At 50.7% G+C, this 18,161-nt stretch overlaps 1 long non-coding RNA gene across 4 annotated transcripts in view; it reads right to left on the bottom strand.

The window, feature by feature from the left end:
* Nucleotides 1–13,986, bottom strand: part of LOC149435119 (uncharacterized) — a 32,492-nt gene extending 18,506 nt beyond the window's left edge. Inside the window, exons 1-5 of one of the 4 annotated variants that reach the window (XR_016308552.1) lie at nt 12,907–13,986; nt 4,311–4,434; nt 2,960–3,101; nt 1,277–1,376; nt 736–896 (exon numbers count right to left, since the gene is read on the bottom strand). This is a non-coding gene — a long non-coding RNA (uncharacterized LOC149435119). Of the gene's footprint in view, nt 1–735; nt 897–1,276; nt 1,377–2,959; nt 3,102–4,310; nt 4,435–8,280; nt 9,081–12,906 lie in introns of those variants that run through there. The other 3 variants (XR_016308550.1, XR_016308553.1, XR_016308551.1) reach the window with 3 other exon arrangements.
* Between the last annotated feature and the right edge of the window lie 4,175 nt (nt 13,987–18,161).

The following is an 18,161-nucleotide window of genomic DNA, read 5'->3' as shown; positions in this document are numbered from 1 at the left end:
TTGTAATCTTCTTATAGCCTAGGCCATCTTTATGTGGAGCAACAATTCTTTTTTTCAGATCCTCAGAGTTCTTTGCCATGAGGTGCCATGTTGAACTTCCAGTGACCAGTATGAGAGAGTGGGAGCGATAACACCAAATGTAACACACCTGCTCCCCTTTCACACCTGAGACCTTGTAACACTAATGAGTCACATGACACTGGGGAGTGAAAATGGCTAATTGGACCTTGTCACTTAGGGGTGGACTCACTTTTGTTGCCAGCGATTTAGACATTAATGGCTGTGTGTTGAGTTATTTTGAGTGGACAGTACATTTACATGTTATACAAGCTGTACACTGACTACGTCACATTGTAGCAAAGTGTCATTTCTGCAGTGTTGTCACATGAAAAGATAGAATAAAATATTTACAAAAATGTGAGGGGTGTACTCACTTCTGGGAGATACTGTATTTGCCAACTAATTCAAGACCAAGAAAAATACAAGTGCCGCAGGACCAAAACAGCAGGGACGTTTACCGACATGAATAGAAGGACCTTCCACCAATGCGTTTTTTCTAATATACCTGCTCTATGTGCAGCACATTGGGGTGTATGGATTATGAATGGCACACCCTTACATTGTACAGCAGACCGCAATGCACTGCACTACAACCAACATATACCATTTTATTGTGGGTATTGAGCCTAAAACACTTTTTCCCCGCTCACACTCCCACTCAGAACAGTACGGCACCTATAGGACTGATGAGGTCACAGCTCCTCATGTTCCTCTGGTTGGGGAATCCCAGCGGGCTGCTGACAGGAGGCCGGAGTGTAGAATTCCATGAGGTATTCACAACGACTTGGCTCCGACGTGGACATGATGACTGTTTCTTTACCACAGAACAATTTCACCTGCAGAAGGGAGAAAAATGACGGCATTTGCATGTCTTAGTCTGATCAAACACCTCATCACGATTGCTACGGTGCAACATACAGGGGGAAACACGCCTCCTCACACGTTCCCAAAGATTCCGAGTACAATCCTTCCACGTGGCTGTATGTGTACAGATGCACTTTTATGGAGACTACAAAACTGCTATGTAGCTGTATTTATAAAGTGACTGCAATGCTGTTACATAGCTGTGCAGAGTAGGCATAAGATATATGGTGTATGTGACCTTCTAGGTGTCTCGTTATCCTGTAATGAAGCCATACCCTGCACTTTGGTCACAGCAGGCAATGCCCCGCAATCCAACATGTTATTCCCATCGGTCATCCCTAGTGACACTCACCAATGTGGACCGGTTGGGACCCTGCCAACAGCCTGTGCCCTGGTCGTACTTCATGGCACTACATCTGTCATTTTCTGGTCCGGCCCAGGTGTTCCAGATGCTGTGAATATGAAGTCATAACAAAAAAAGAAAAATCACATTTACTAGAAGGTGCTCAGGAGCCTATTTGCCCATTTCCTGTGAGTCCGGTTCACACCAATGCACTGAATGAAATGTTATTTTGTGAAATTTTATTAAAGGACAAGTTCACCTTTTGTAACGTTACGTGTTATACCCGTATTCAAGGTGTAACATGTAACAAGTTACTTTTGCAGCAGCAACAAGGCCCCCCCCAATCCTCATTGTGTCAGCATGCTGCTGATCTTCTCCCCACACCCACCATTTTAAATAAACACGGCCTTGCGGCGCTCCGTCCACCCAGCCGTGTCATCCATTCACAGAATTTTGTGAACGGGAAAACTACAAGTACCAACAGCTTTTGCAGCTGACGGCTTATAGTCCTCAACCACGGCTCTAGGTAGTTCACTGCTCCTCCCAGTACGTGGTGATAGCAACACTGACATTCTGCAGGAGCCTAATATTGCACCCAGGTTGCACAAAAAAAATAAATAAAAAAAAAACATTTTTACCTTCAAAAACTTTCCTTTCTTTTCTTTTTTTTTTACAAAGAGCAGCTTATCCTTTGAAGTAAAACAAGTAAACGGTGTGATGCAAAATGTCGATGGTGTGAATGGATCCTACAAAGAGTGGGCTTGTGGATAGGAATTGTGTTCCAACACAATTGTGTTTTTTTTTTTACTTTAGGTACTTTCACATTTGTTTCTTACTCAAAACATGCATACAAATATCAATGCCATTGGACTCCATTGTTTTCACTTTTGTATAGAAGGCTTACTGCTGGCAGGTTTGGGGCATCCTCACAGTAGTAAAAATCATCATTTCTGAGCTTACAGAACCAGAAATAAACAAGTACTAACACGCATAAAATGACAACAAATGAAGAACATTTCCTTAAAGCACAGGAGAAAAGCTGCAGATTTGTGGCAACTACTGCACCGAAACACATTAAAACTCCAGCAGGTAAAAAAAAATAATAATAAATAATAAAATAATAAATAAAATAAATAATAAAAAAAAATAAACACCCCTAATAAGGCACCTTTCAAACCGTTTGGCTCCGATCAGCAGGGTATCTGCTCACAGATCGCAGTGGACTTTCCTCTGTGTGAAAGGAGCCTTAGCATTACTATTTTTGTGACCTGCAGGAGTAATAATGTTTCAGTGTGTGACCGGTCACATCCGTGCCCTTACAGTTTCTGTGGACACAGGCAGACCCGTCAGCTCTATGGGTGGCCAGGTGTGAATGGGCTCTCCTGTACCTCCCATCCAGTCAACAAAAATGAAAAATTACGCATTTCTTTTCTGTTTTTTTGCTTTCTGGACCTGGATGGCGGTAGGTGGATGTAAAGAGACACAAGCCCAATTACATCTGCCTGTCCATAGGGCTCCATGGACCTTCCAACCAGGTCTGCCTGAAAAACTGACAAGTGGACCTGATTGGAATGCTGGTGTGAAAGTAGCCTAACAATTACATCAGCACTTGCCCTATAATAGATCATACTCATCTGCAGCTTAGACCAAATTAGGGCTCATTCACAAAGAGAAAAAAACACAGTTATTTACCTGTTAACTATTTCCAGGAATCTTCCAGGACAGCTTCACATGAGAGATAGGCTCCTCCTACCAGGAAACACCTGATCCACTTTTTCCTAATAAATAGCCTCTCCACCCCTGAGATCCTCAGTGTAATAATATAACCGAAGGTCTAGGATAAAACACAAATATAACAGTAGGAATATCATATATCTAGTCCATTGTATGACAGAACACCAGCTTATAACTAGAAAAGCTACAATTTCTGGGGAAATTGTGTGAAGTGTTCTTGCCTCCACCAGTAGTCTATAACTGGAGTGGGCAGTGTAACTGGGTGGAGTGGGTTCCTATGGCAACTCACTCTACAGCAAGGCCAGAGAAGAGCGGTTAAAAAACTGCTCCAACTTGCTCACTTCACTGGCGGTTGGCCTCTTCAAAAGATTGTAGTTTAAAAATGATAAATCTGAAGAGCTTTATATTGTGAGAATCACAAGACCCAGCCCTACATTTTGTTGCATAGTATGTCTCTGAAATATTAAAAATGAAGGCACAGTCGCAGTTTAGAAATTGCCCTTCAAATTTGAGGTGGCTAGAGTGCAGTTTCAATGAATGTCAATGGGCGGCGTGAGTTGCAAACAAATGGTCATATTGTGAAGACTATCAGGACTATCGCCTAGCCGTGGACATTTTTAGTGGCAGCAGGGATAGCTGAACGTTTTGATATAAGATTTGTGTAGGTGGGCTTGAAAATGAGGGAGTGATGGCAGTTTACAAATCATGTCCTGATTTTTCAGCTCACACTCTAGCTTTTGTCAGCTCCCACTCTAGTTTTCAACATTCCGCCATTCATTCCTATGGGACCAATTTCACCACAAAAACGCTGATATTTCGTGAACCATTCGGCGAAACGTTCCACAAAGTAATAGCACACCAATCGGGAACAATCCGCACGTTTCGGTATATTACTGTCTATGTAGTGTAAAAACTGCGGGAGGAGTTAGGGTGGTAAATTTGGCAATAATAATAGGAATATATATGTGAGATAACAGTAAGTGGTTGCCATGCAAGAACACTTAATGACAGGATTCTCCCAATTAAGCCTTCCTAAATGTAACCCATTGGAATTATGCACCACAATCCTTTTGCAGCGGTTTAACACTGACACTGGTATTTCCCCACCCCCCACCGATAACTGGCCCTACAGCCACTGATTATTTTCAGCCAAGAGTAAAATGGAAGTTGATTCTAATCCAAGAATCTGTCATTCAATAACATTTTGTTGGGGTGGTTACTGCACTTGCTACTGAGTCACAGAACAAACCCAAAACACTTGCAGTCAGGACACCGGTACGCCACGATCCAAACACATCAACAAACTTACCTTGAACACATCCTAGTTGTGGTCCAGCGTGAACAGCACCAGCAAGTCAGACGTTCCCTTGGACAGATTCTTGGGGACGACAATTGCTCCAGAGAACTTTCTCTTTACAGTCATTCAGTTTGCACTTTGACAACAAAAATAAACATATCAGTTATTTGGAAGAGCATCAACCCCAGCACTGCCCACATATTCTACCATGGACAGGAATACAATCAGTTTGATTTGTAATTCTGAACACTTGACTTCTTATGAGCAGCTCTCATATTTCCGTTGTCTTTAGGGTGCATTTATTTTACATTACAATTTAAAGGAGGATTGAAGTCTACACTCAGAAACCTGCAAGTTTAACCACCTATCTACCGGGCACTTATACCCCCTTTGTGCCCCGGCCAATTTTCAGCGCTGTCTCACATTGAATGACAATTGCACAGTCATGCAACATTGTACACATATGACATTTTTATAATATTTTTCACACACAGAGATTTTTTTTTGTGGTATTTAATCGCAGTTGGGTGTTTTATTTTTGGCACTATAAACAAAAGAAGAGCAACATATGCAGCAATGATGGGCACTGATAGGCGGCGCTGATGGGCGACACGGACAACCAGCCCTGACTGCCGAAGCTGAATGGGTGGCATTGATGGACGGTACTGATGGGGGCCCTGCTGGGTGGTACTGAAGGGCACTGATCATCAGTGCCCTGATGATCATTGCCGATCTCCTCTGTGACAGCTGCCAGTTATCGGCAGTACTTTCTGCACGCTGTGACAGTGTGAGGAAAATGCTGCCGATAACAGACAACTGTATTTACACAGTGAACTGTTGTGTCATTGGACGCAGCTGATCATGTGGGAAAAGGCTGCTGTGATTGGCCTTTTACCTCATCATGTGATCAGCTGTCTCCGTAGGACACAGCGATCACGGAGATCGCCGGGTGCGTGCCCCTGATGGTGCGCGGGGGGCACATTCTGGGAGGACGTCATAAGACACCCTCCCAGAATTAGGTAACCGCGCTGTAGCCGTCATTTGGCTATATCACGGTTACCAAGTGGTAAAAGGATAAGCTCACCTTTTGTAAAAAAAAAAAAAAAAATTAAAAATGCACGTTTTTTTTTTTTGCAGCCAACAAAAATGTGCATTTACTATTTTTGTACATTACATTCTGTAAAGTATTGCACCTGTGATCAGCAGATTGTGGGTGCAATGCCCGGATCCTGCAGACCCACAATAAGCTGTCTGCCCGTACTCCCATATGTCAGAAAGTTCCTACACTGCAGGAAGAATCAATGAACTACAAGAGTGCTCATCAGTGTCCTCGCAGCTCATTGAGAACTACAACCTGTCAGCCACAATGGCTGACAATACTTGTAGTCCGTTCATTCAAGGAAACTGAATGAATGACGTGGACATGTGGGTGGAGCCCTGAAGGGCCACACTGTTTTTAAATTGTGACAGCGGGTGAGGGAAGAAGCCCACTGTCATGGAGAGGAGCGCTGGTGGCGGGAGGTTGGGGAATAGGAGCATGGTAAGTGTTACACCCCAAATATGGGTGACATGCTCCGAAAGGTGCTTAGATCCTTTCATTTCTACATTGTTTTTGTTCAACCAGAGTGGCTCCAGGCAGAAAAGTACAACCTGAAGATGAACTGCTGAAAAACAATCTGGAATACATAGAACAGAGACATTTTACCTGCCAAAAGATTCTTTATTTCTGTCTGTCCAGTTCTGAGAATTTCAAAGCTCTGTCACACTGCACAGCTCTGTCTAGCAGGGCAGTAGACCTGATTTTAATCTGCTGCAGTAACTTACAGTTCTTGCTCCTCCCTCAGTCTGAATGGATAGTGAAAGAAGCAGTAGACTGATGAGCTCACACCCGTCACTCTGCTCTCTCCTCCTAACCGCATGCCCCTTACACGAGTATTGCAGCAGAACTGATTCACTTCTTGTGCTGCGGCTTCTCTCTGGTCAAATCTGAACTCTGCTGTACAGGGATTTTAAGAGTCAAATATCAAGTCAAAGTGTAGGCACTTGCATCATTCAATGTAATAATTATATATAAGCAGTAGACGAGCACATAAATGCTGCATTCTAGTCCATGGGGCGTCATTTTAAATGACTCATTCAGGGCAGAGAAATATTTTTTAAAAATGTGAGAGCCCATAAAGCTGCCCGTACATTTCACCTCCCACAAACCTATATGGATCAGGCCATATGAGCAGAGATGCAGTATGGATCCTTTTTATGCAGGATCTTTCAGCTAGCAAGATCCTGTAAAAATGTCGGCAGCCGTCAAAGGACAAGTTCACCTTTCGTAACGTTAAACCCAAACTCAGGGTGTAAAATGTAATATGTTGTTATGATCAGACTGGGCCCTGTGGGGGATCTTCTCCCCTCTCGCTGTCAAATTTTTAAAACCGTGGCCGTGTAGGGCTCCGCCCACACAGTCACCTGTGGATGAGAGACTACAAGTCCCAAGAGCCTTAGCGGCTGTCAGCTTTAGTCCTCAATAAACTACTACTGTGCTGTGAAGTGCCGTGGTAGTTCATTCATTTTTCCTGTCAGTATATCTGTTGGCTCGTACATCCCTTTACGTGTAAGAAGATATACTAACAGATCTGCAGGAGACCCGCATGGCGCTGGCACAATGGTCTACGGGCTCCTGCAGACAGAAATAAGAAATGCACATTTATTTTACCTGCAAAAAAAAAAAAAGTGCAATAATTATTGTTTTTTAAAAGGTGAACTCATCCTTTAAAGGATACAGTCACCTTTTGTAACGTTACACCCATATTCAGGGTTACAATCACACCAGCCCCTGCACCCCCCCCCCCCAATCACCGTTGTATCTGCTAATGGGGGATCTTCTCCCCCCTGCTAGCTGTCAAAATGTAAAATAAAAACTGCTATGCGGGGCTCCGGCAGCGTCACTCATTCACAGTATTCTGTGAATGGGAAAACTACAAGTCCCAGCAGCCTTTCCAGTTGTCAGTTTGTGGTTTTCAACCAACTATCACGCCAGTCCACAGCACCATGGTAGTTCATTGAGCCTTCCTGTCAGTAAGTATCTGCTTGCCCATACGGGATGTACAAGCAAGCAGATTCTGGCTGTGGTGGGAGCACAGCCTGCCTGTCCTCCAATGGGCAAGATTTATTTTTAATAGTAATGGCGGCGATCAGCAACTTATAGCATGACTGCGGCGGGCATTCTGACACTGGGGGGAACTGACTTGATGTCACTGACATCCCCAGTGACACCAATACACTGATCAGTGCTAATAAAAAGCGCTGACACTGTACTAATGGCACTGGTCAGGAAGGGGTTAGCATGTGGGGCGATCAAAGGGTTAACTGTGTGCTGTGTAAGCCATGCAAAGCATTGTGCAGTAGCTGACAGGGGAGAGCACTGTATTGTTTACATACAGTTCTCTCCCTCCGTCAGTAATGCTCCTCAATCACCGGGACCCGGTGACTGACAGCTAAGGCTGCGAATAGCTGCACGGGTAGGGGCGTGCACGGCTCAGAAATGCAAAATGACGTATATATACAGGTGATTTTGCGCACCCCTGCCGCCCTGTAGCAGTATATCTTCTATAGGGCGGCAGGAAAGCGGTTCACTGAAAGTACAAATACGAGGTAACCTGATAAGACTTCTTTTCTGATCTTCTGGAGTTTAATGGACACTAGCTAGATCAAAGCTGAGCACATAAATCTTGAAGATCTGAACTTCAGCTTCCCTTCAGTCTTACACAGTTGTACAGACTTCTCTGCTCTACTGACATGGCATGATTTCACTGCACACTGAGCTTCTCACAGTGTGCATCACAAGTCAGAGCCCACCTTATTTCCTTGCTGGAGGACGTCAAGCATCTATTCTTTCCTCCCTGGCCTTCCTGTCCCTGGTCCACCCTTTTCATTCATTGGATTTCACTTTCAATCATGAAGATTCGGCATCACATGTGTGCATTACCTGGAGTGATTTGTGTGCCAACCAAGCCTGCCGAGAGTGCCACTGCTGAGAGACGGACATCCAACCATCAAAGCATTTTGATTTTTGCACAAATCGTCCTAAGAGTCAGCCCACTGCTTGTATCAGAACTGAGGACCTATGAGAGGAGTACTGAGGCAGGGTGCTGTGATCATTTCAGAAGGCCAGCATCCCACTAGCACCTCTCACCAGCCATTGCATAGGGAAGCACAGAGACCCAGTGATGTCTAAACAAGCTATATAGTGAAAACAGAAAGTTTCCTTTTAAAACTCATCAGCATGTTGATGGGGATGGAAAGACTTCAGCTTCAAAGGAAACCCTGAGGAACATATCGAGGTGACCCTTTCTTCTGAGAATTGTAGTACCCGCCATGATACTTTGGATCATCCTTCACAAGTACAGAGATGAGGAATTCTAACAGTTTTCTGACATTCACAGCATGCTTGTTCCAGGCATTGAAGCCAAACTACCAGGCACATAGCATTTTCAGAAGACCAACAATGGCCACAAAAGCAGACCCATACTTCTCATGACAGGTAGACTTTGAAGGAAACGAATGCATGAAACAATATGGAGATCATTATGGAACACTCTGAAAATGCTATTTGCCTGGCTGTCTCTAGAATCCATACTTTGAAACACCAACTTGAAGCCAGCATGCAGGTTAGAAAGCAGGGATGCACCGATACCATTTTCTGATCGGCCAGTACCGATACTTTCGGTCAAGTACTCGCCGATACCGATTGCCGATACTTTGTGGTGCGATGTGCGTCAATACAAAATGTATGAACACAAATTGCACCACAAAGACCAGCATGCGATGTGAACAGGAATGCAATTTCTGTCCAAAACAAATGCGGTTTCCCCACTGGACAGGAGCGGTGAAGGGAGTTTTCCCGCAGCGGAGAGTGGGCATGTGGGGATGTATACCATGGTGGCAGATACTCCATATTCTCAGCGGTAGGAGAGGAGACAAAGACGCCGACATCTGAAATCCCTGCCGATTTCTCTCCTCACCTTGCAGCAATGACAGTTCAGGCTAGAGGACTATTGATGTCACATGGACGGTGCTGACCAATCAGATGCCACAGGGATGTTGGATTCCTATCTCCTGACGCCCGGGACATGTAGTTCCGGGCGCTGGGCAGGTAGTTTCATTCTACCTTTAGGTCTGCTGCGGGCAAGCAGCAGGGCTCACCTGTCAGGTGAGGCAATAGGTGGCAGCGCTGCTGTTGACTGCGTTGCACAGTGCCAGCCTCTCCGCACCCCCGTCGTGTGCTCTCCCCGTTGGGTAGAGGGGAGGGAGAAGAGCGGACGAGTCCCCTCCCCTTCTTGTGCTGACTCGGAAGTGACGTTATGATGTCACTTCCGGGTCCCCGTTGAGAGATTGTAGAGCAATCCCCATAGGAACAGAGGGGAGACATCCAGAGTCTTTTAGACCTTGGATGTCTCGAAGAGAACCTGTCACCAAAAATCATCACATAGGGGAAGTTGTCCCCGTGATTAAAAAAAAACTTTTTTTTTACAATTATAAACAATGAAAGTTACACCCAAGCACATGCCATCCCCCCAAAAAGGCCGGCACCCCCACACATACAAAAACGTACAAAACGTAAAAGCACACGCTGGGACGCCTACGCATCAAACCGTCGATTGCGATACGTTACATATCGCCGCGCACGCCAGAATGAGAGCGATAATTCTAGCACCAGACCTCCTCCGTAATACTAAACTGGTGACCTATAAAGGAGCTTTAAAAGTGTCACCTATAGAAAATACAGGGTACTGAAGCTCCTCGCCATTTCACAAGTGCGCACAAATTTAAGGATGACAAGTTGGATATCTATTTATTCGCTGCAACCTCGGCTTTTAGATTTTACAGAAAATAGGGTCATTTATTGCTTTTTTTGTGCCCTAAAATTAACATACTTGTATTTTTTACTGAAATTTTGCGATAATATGGGACATAAAAAATTGGAACTACCACTATTTTATTCTCTAGGGTCTCTGCTTTCAGGAAATATATATTTGGGTGTTATGCCATCTTCAGGCTTAAAATGATTTTTTAAATGTGTGCAAAAATGGCAAAAACGTCTCTGGCAGCCAAAGGGATAAAGTATAAGCCCTGACCCACCCATTCCTGACGAGCAGCCAATCGGTGCTCAGTACACTGCAAGGTCTCTCTCCTCCTTGCTAGTCCCCGGGTGCAGTGCTGGAGAGAGGGGGGGGGAGGGGGAGGAGATAAACAGCGCAATGTTAAAAATATGACACGTTTAAGTCGCCATAAAGTCTCTTTTGCTTTTAAAACAAGTAGATTGTCATGAGGGACAAGTAGATTGGGGCCCCGATTTAGTCCCTGGACACGTCGTTTATCAAACATTTCCACCCCCCTGTGCCATCTCGCCCGTACTGTCATCGCTGCAAGGAGAGGAGAGAAAGCCGCTTCACAGGTCTGCAGATTTGAAATCCCCACAACTATCTATTCTCTCCTTGCAGCGATGACAGTCCGGGCAAGGCGGCTTCTGATTGGTCAGCACCGTCCATGTGTCCATAACAGGAAGTGAGAGGAAATCCATGCAAACTGGACCCCCCAGATCACCAGAACTAGTGTCCCCATCGGAAGATTTCCCCTCTATCACTTTTCTGGGGACAACCCAAAATGTGGGATCGTCTTTCCCATTCACTTTGGATGATGATGGTAAACAGGACAAACAGAGAGGGGGGATCTCCCCAACAATGGGGGCACACACAGCAATAAACACTGACAGGGGCTCCAATCATCTCCACTCCATCCAAATCTAAACATGACTTTCCTTTACTTATTTCATTTCTTTTAATATTTAGATTTGTTTTCAGTATTCCTCAGTGATTGTATGACACGGATCTCTTTATGAAGAGTGGGGGAGGGGCGGGGAAGTGATATTTGGGGGATTATAGCTCTGTATTCATTTCCTTTATGAATGGCTGATATGGGGGGGGGGGTCTGGCACAGCTGCTGGGGGGATTATTGGGGGGGTTTCTGCACAATGCTGGGGTACTATAGAATGAATACATGGAGAGAAATGAGATGTATTCTGTGCAGGCATGGGGGGGGGGGGGGGGGGGGCAGAAACACTGGAGGGGGGGATGGGGGAAGTTGTAGTAACACTGGGGGGGCAGAAATACTGGGGTGGAGGACAGATACACTGGGGGATGGGGGCAGTTGTGGTAACACTGGGGGGGGGGATGGGGGAAGTTGTGGTAACATGGGGGGGCAGAAACACTGGGGTGGAGGACAGATACACTGGGGGGATGGGGGCAGTTGTGGTATCACTGGGGGGGGATGGGGGAAGTTGTGGTAACATGGGGGGGCAGATACACTGGGGGGATGGGGGCAGTTGTAGGAACACTGGGGGGGGGGATGGGGGAAGTTGTGGTAACATGGGGGGGCAGATACACTGGGGGGATGGGGGCAGTTGTGGTAACACTGAAGGGGGAGGGAAGTTGTGGTAACATGGGGGGGGCAGATACACTGGGGGATGGGGGCAGTTGTAGGAACACTGGGGGGGGATGGGGGAAGTTGTGGTAACATGGGGGGCAGATACACTGGGGAGAATGGGGGAAGTTGTTGTAACATGGGGGGGGGCAGAAAAACTGGGGGGGGAATGGGGGAAGTTGTTGTAACACAGGGGGGGGGGGGCAGAAACACTGGCGGGATGGGGGAAATTGTTGAAACACGGAGGGAGCAGAAAGACTGGGGGGGGGGGATGGGGGAAGTTGTTGTAACACGGGGGGGGCAGAAACACTGGGGGGGGATGGAAGAAGTTGTTGTAACACGGGGGGGGGAGAAACACTGGCAGGATGGGGGAAATTGTTGAAACACGGAGGGAGCAGAAAGACTAGGGGGGGATGGGGGAAGTTGTTGTAACACGGGGGGGGGGCAGAGACACTGGGGGGGGAAATGGGGGAAGTTGTTGTAACACGGGGGGGGGCAGAAACACTGGGGTGGAGGAAGAAACACTGGGAGGAAGGGGGATGTGGGTAGTTGTTGTAACGGGGGGGGGGGGGGGGGAACACTGTCGGGGATGTGGACAGTTGTGGTAACACGGGGGGGGGGGGAGGATGGGGGCAGTTGTAACACTAGGGGGGGCAGAAACACAGGGGGTATGGGGGCAGTTGTAACACTGGGGAGGAGGGCAAAAACACTGGGGGGGGGCATTGGGGAAGTTGTGGTAAAACGGGGGGGGGCAGAAAGACTCGGGGAGAAGGTGGGGGCGCTTGTAGAAACACTGGGGGGGCAGAAACAGTGTGGGGGGAAATTGTAATACGGGGGGGCACAGAAAAACTGGGTGGGGGGCCATTGGGGAAGTTGTGGTAAAACAGAGGGGCAGAAAGACTGGGGGAAGGTGGGGGCAGTTGTGGTAACACTGAGGGGGGGCAGAAACACTGGGGGGGGCAGGTTTGGTAAAACTGGGGGGGGGGCAGTTGAGGTTACACTGGGGGGGGTCGAAGCTCCAGGTATGTCCCCCCCCCATCATTTATTTGTCTCTCAATAGATAAAATCCCCCCCACATCATCCAGCACTCCCTCAGCCTCTTCCTCCTCCCCACCCCCGGCCTTCTCCTCACCTGGGCTCCCCCGGTCTCCATCTTGCCCACCCCGGACCCCGTTTCTCTCAGCTCCCGTCTGTCTCCTCCATCCCTCCTCGGGCTCCTATTACTCTCTGTGACATCAAAAGATGGCTGCCGAAGGAAAGCCATGTCTATAACGTTTAATGGAGCTGATTGGGAAGGGAGACACCTATGGCGGGGAGCGGTATTACCGCCATGGAACACATACAGGCACAGTGACATCTGGAGGCAGAATTTAGGAAAACCCACTAAAGTCACCACAACACTGATTCATTCTATGGGAAAATCAATAAAATAGCAGATTTAGTTTGGTTTTCAGTAAAAATATGTAGGCCCGAAAAGTGACGCTGTGATTGGCAGAGTGATTAGCTCCACCTCCAGGCTCTGATTGGCAGAGTGATTAGCTCCGCCTCCAGGCTGCCTCTGACCTCACTTCCTTTCTGGTTGTTGAGCGATACAGATCGTCAGAGCGGTTCTCCTGCAACTGACTGCGATCATTAGCATTTCTATTGCTGATATCATTATATTATTCTTTAGTAGTGGGAAATATTTATATTTTTAGCCACTTTGAGGTCATCCAGCACCATCACGATGCCACGACCTTCACGACGCCCATCCCGTGGAAGGTCTTCACATCAGGTGAACGGAGGGTCTCCGATCGCCCATCGGACGAGGTCCAGGGTCCAACGTCATCGGAGACGGGAGGAGGCCTCCACCCACCGCAGCCGTTCACCAAGAGAGCGAGCCCGGGCCCCTGAGCACCCTCCACCACCGGCCATGGAACAGCGCGCCGGGGCCCCTGAGCACCCCCCAGCCATGGAGCAGCGCGCCGAGGAGGAGGTAATTCTCTGTCCCATCTGTTTGGCAGGTTATGAAGATGGAGAGGACACGACCATCCTGGCCTGCGCTCACGAGTTCCACACCAGCTGTATCCACCGATGGCTTGAAGAGAGCGCCACCTGTCCAATCTGCAGGACTGCTATTCCCAACCAGCAGGACGACCAGCCACTCCTCCCTGAGGACATACAGGAAGTCATGATTGAAGACATCCAGTTTGGATATGAAATAGATGAAAATGGTGATGTAGACTTGCATGTCATTGTATTCCTCAGGGTGCAGGTAATGTAAATGGGAACTGTTACTGTGTACAGTGTATATATTTTTAAATTCTTTATATATTATTTTTAATATTTATATTATATATGTTACATGTTTATCTGTTTTAGCCTTTAAGTAGTTATTGTATTAATGCTTTGAGAAAAAAACAAAAAAAAAAAAAAAAAAAAATTTAAAAACCAAAAAAAAAAAAAATTTTATTATTATATATTTTTAGATGTTTTATGATTATAGTAATGTTAACTAATGCTTTGCAACGATGGGGCGCAATTCCCCCCCCGCTGACACCAACGATGGGGCGCAATTCCCCCCCCGCTGACACCAACGATGGGGCGCAATTCCCCCCCCGCTGACACCAACGATGGGGCGCAATTCCCCCCCCGCTGACACCAACGATGGGGCGCAATTCCCCCCCCGCTGACACCAACGATGGGGCGCAATTCCCCCCCCGCTGACACCAACGATGGGGCGCAATTCCCCCCCCGCTGACACCAACGATGGGGCGCAATTCCCCCCCCGCTGACACCAACGATGGGGCGCAATTCCCCCCCCGCTGACACCAACGATGGGGCGCAATTCCCCCCCCGCTGACACCAACGATGGGGCGCAATTCCCCCCCCGCTGACACCAACGATGGGGCGCAATTCCCCCCCCGCTGACACCAACGATGGGGCGCAATTCCCCCCCCCCGCTGACACCAACGATGGGGCGCAATTCCCCCCCCCCGCTGACACCAACGATGGGGCGCAATTCCCCCCCCCCGCTGACACCAACGATGGGGCGCAATTCCCCCCCCGCTGACACCAACGATGGGGCGCAATTCCCCCCCCGCTGACACCAACGATGGGGCGCAATTCCCCCCCCGCTGACACCAACGATGGGGCGCAATTCCCCCCCCGCTGACACCAACGATGGGGCGCAATTCCCCCCCCGCTGACACCAACGATGGGGCGCAATTCCCCCCCCGCTGACACCAACGATGGGGCGCAATTCCCCCCCCGCTGACACCAACGATGGGGCGCAATTCCCCCCCCGCTGACACCAACGATGGGGCGCAATTCCCCCCCCGCTGACACCAACGATGGGGCGCAATTCCCCCCCCGCTGACACCAACGATGGGGCGCAATTCCCCCCCCGCTGACACCAACGATGGGGCGCAATTCCCCCCCCGCTGACACCAACGATGGGGCGCAATTCCCCCCCCGCTGACACCAACGATGGGGCGCAATTCCCCCCCCGCTGACACCAACGATGGGGCGCAATTCCCCCCCCCGCTGACACCAACGATGGGGCGCAATTCCCCCCCCCGCTGACACCAACGATGGGGCGCAATTCCCCCCCGCTGACACCAACGATGGGGCGCAATTCCCCCCCCGCTGACACCAACGATGGGGCGCAATTCCCCCCCCGCTGACACCAACGATGGGGCGCAATTCCCCCCCCGCTGACACCAACGATGGGGCGCAATTCCCCCCCGCTGACACCAACGATGGGGCGCAATTCCCCCCCCGCTGACACCAACGATGGGGCGCAATTCCCCCCCCGCTGACACCAACGATGGGGCGCAATTCCCCCCCCGCTGACACCAACGATGGGGCGCAATTCCCCCCCCGCTGACACCAACGATGGGGCGCAATTCCCCCCCCGCTGACACCAACGATGGGGCGCAATTCCCCCCCCGCTGACACCAACGATGGGGCGCAATTCCCCCCCCGCTGACACCAACGATGGGGCGCAATTCCCCCCCCGCTGACACCAACGATGGGGCGCAATTCCCCCCCCCGCTGACACCAACGATGGGGCGCAATTCCCCCCCCGCTGACACCAACGATGGGGCGCAATTCCCCCCCCGCTGACACCAACGATGGGGCGCAATTCCCCCCCCCGCTGACACCAACGATGGGGCGCAATTCCCCCCCCGCTGACACCAACGATGGGGCGCAATTCCCCCCCCGCTGACACCAACGATGGGGCGCAATTCCCCCCCCCGCTGACACCAACGATGGGGCGCAATTCCCCCCCCGCTGACACCAACGATGGGGCGCAATTCCCCCCCCGCTGACACCAACGATGGGGCGCAATTCCCCCCCCGCTGACACCAACGATGGGGCGCAATTCCCCCCCGCTGACACCAACGATGGGGCGCAATTCCCCCCCCGCTGACACCAACGATGGGGCGCAATTCCCCCCCCCCGCTGACACCAACGATGGGGCGCAATTCCCCCCCCCCCCGCTGACACCAACGATGGGGCGCAATTCCCCCCCCGCTGACACCAACGATGGGGCGCAATTCCCCCCCCCCCGCTGACACCAACGATGGGGCGCAATTCCCCCCCCCCGCTGACACCAACGATGGGGCGCAATTCCCCCCCCCCCGCTGACACCAACGATGGGGCACTATTCCTCCCCACTGACACCAACGATGGGGCACTATTCCTCCCCACTGACACCAACGATGGGGAAACGATGGGGCACTATTCCTCCCCACTGGCACCAACGATGGGGCACTAATCCCCCCCACTGGCACCAACGATGGGGCACTAATCCCCCCCACTGGCACCAACGATGGGGCACTAATCCCCCCCACTGGCACCAACGATGGGGCACTAATCCCCCCCACTGGCACCAACGATGGGGCACTAATCCCCCCCACTGGCACCAACGATGGGGCACTAATCCCCCCCACTGGCACCAACGATGGGGCGCAATTCCCCCCCACTGGCACCAACGATGGGGCGCAATTCCCCCCCACTGGCACCAACGATGGGGCGCAATTCCCCCCCCACTGGCACCAACGATGGGGCGCAATTCCCCCCCCACTGGCACCAACGATGGGGCGCAATTCCCCCCCCACTGGCACCAACGATGGGGCGCAATTCCCCCCCCACTGGCACCAACGATGGGGCGCAATTCCCCCCCCACTGGCACCAACGATGGGGCGCAATTCCCCCCCCACTGGCACCAACGATGGGGCGCTATTCCCCCCCCACTGGCACCAACGATGGGGCGCTATTCCCCCCCCACTGGCACCAACGAAGGGGCACTATTCCTTCGACTGACACCAACGATGGGGCAATATTCCTCCCCACTGACACCAACGATGGGGCAATATTCCTCCCCACTGACACCAAAGATGAGAAACTATTCCTCCCCACTGACACCAACGATGGGGAAACGATGGGGCACTATTCCTCCCCACTGGCACCAACGATGGGGCACTAATCCTCCCCACTGGCACCAACGATGGGGCACTAATCCACCCCACTGGCACCAACGAAGGGGCACTAATCCTTCGACTGACACCAACGATGGGGCAATATTCCTCCCCACTGACACCAACGATGGGGCAATATTCCTCCCCGCTGACACCAACGATGGGGCACCGTTCCTCCCCGCTGACACCAACGATGGGGCACTATTCCTCCCCACTGACACCAACGATGGGGAAACGATGGGGCACTATTCCTCCCCACTGGCACCAACGATGGGGCACTAATCCCCCCCACTGGCACCAACGATGGGGCACTAATCCCCCCCACTGGCACCAACGATGGGGCACCAATCCCCCCCACTGGCACCAACGATGGGGCACCGTTCCTCCCCGCTGACACCAACGATGGGGCACCGTTCCTCCCCGCTGACACCAACGATGGGGCACCGTTCCTCCCCGCTGACACCAACGATGGGGCACCGTTCCTCCCCGCTGACACCAACGATGGGGCACCGTTCCTCCCCGCTGACACCAACGATGGGGCACCGTTCCTCCCCGCTGACACCAACGATGGGGCACCGTTCCTCCCCGCTGACACCAACGATGGGGCACCGTTCCTCCCCGCTGACACCAACGATGGGGCACCGTTCCTCCCCGCTGACACCAACGATGGGGCACCGTTCCTCCCCGCTGACACCAACGATGGGGCACCGTTCCTCCCCGCTGACACCAACGATGGGGCACCGTTCCTCCCCGCTGACACCAACGATGGGGCACCGTTCCTCCCCGCTGACACCAACGATGGGGCACCGTTCCTCCCCGCTGACACCAACGATGGGGCACCGTTCCTCCCCGCTGACACCAACGATGGGGCACCGTTCCTCCCCGCTGACACCAACGATGGGGCACCGTTCCTCCCCGCTGA

This window comes from Staurois parvus, unplaced genomic scaffold (genome assembly GCF_062004578.1).
Source record: "Staurois parvus isolate SC_StPar_1 unplaced genomic scaffold, SC_StPar_1.0 ptg001603l, whole genome shotgun sequence".
Taxonomy (NCBI): domain Eukaryota; kingdom Metazoa; phylum Chordata; class Amphibia; order Anura; family Ranidae; genus Staurois; species Staurois parvus.
Note: the sequence above shows the minus strand (reverse complement) of the source record. Positions and strands in the feature narration are given on the sequence as shown.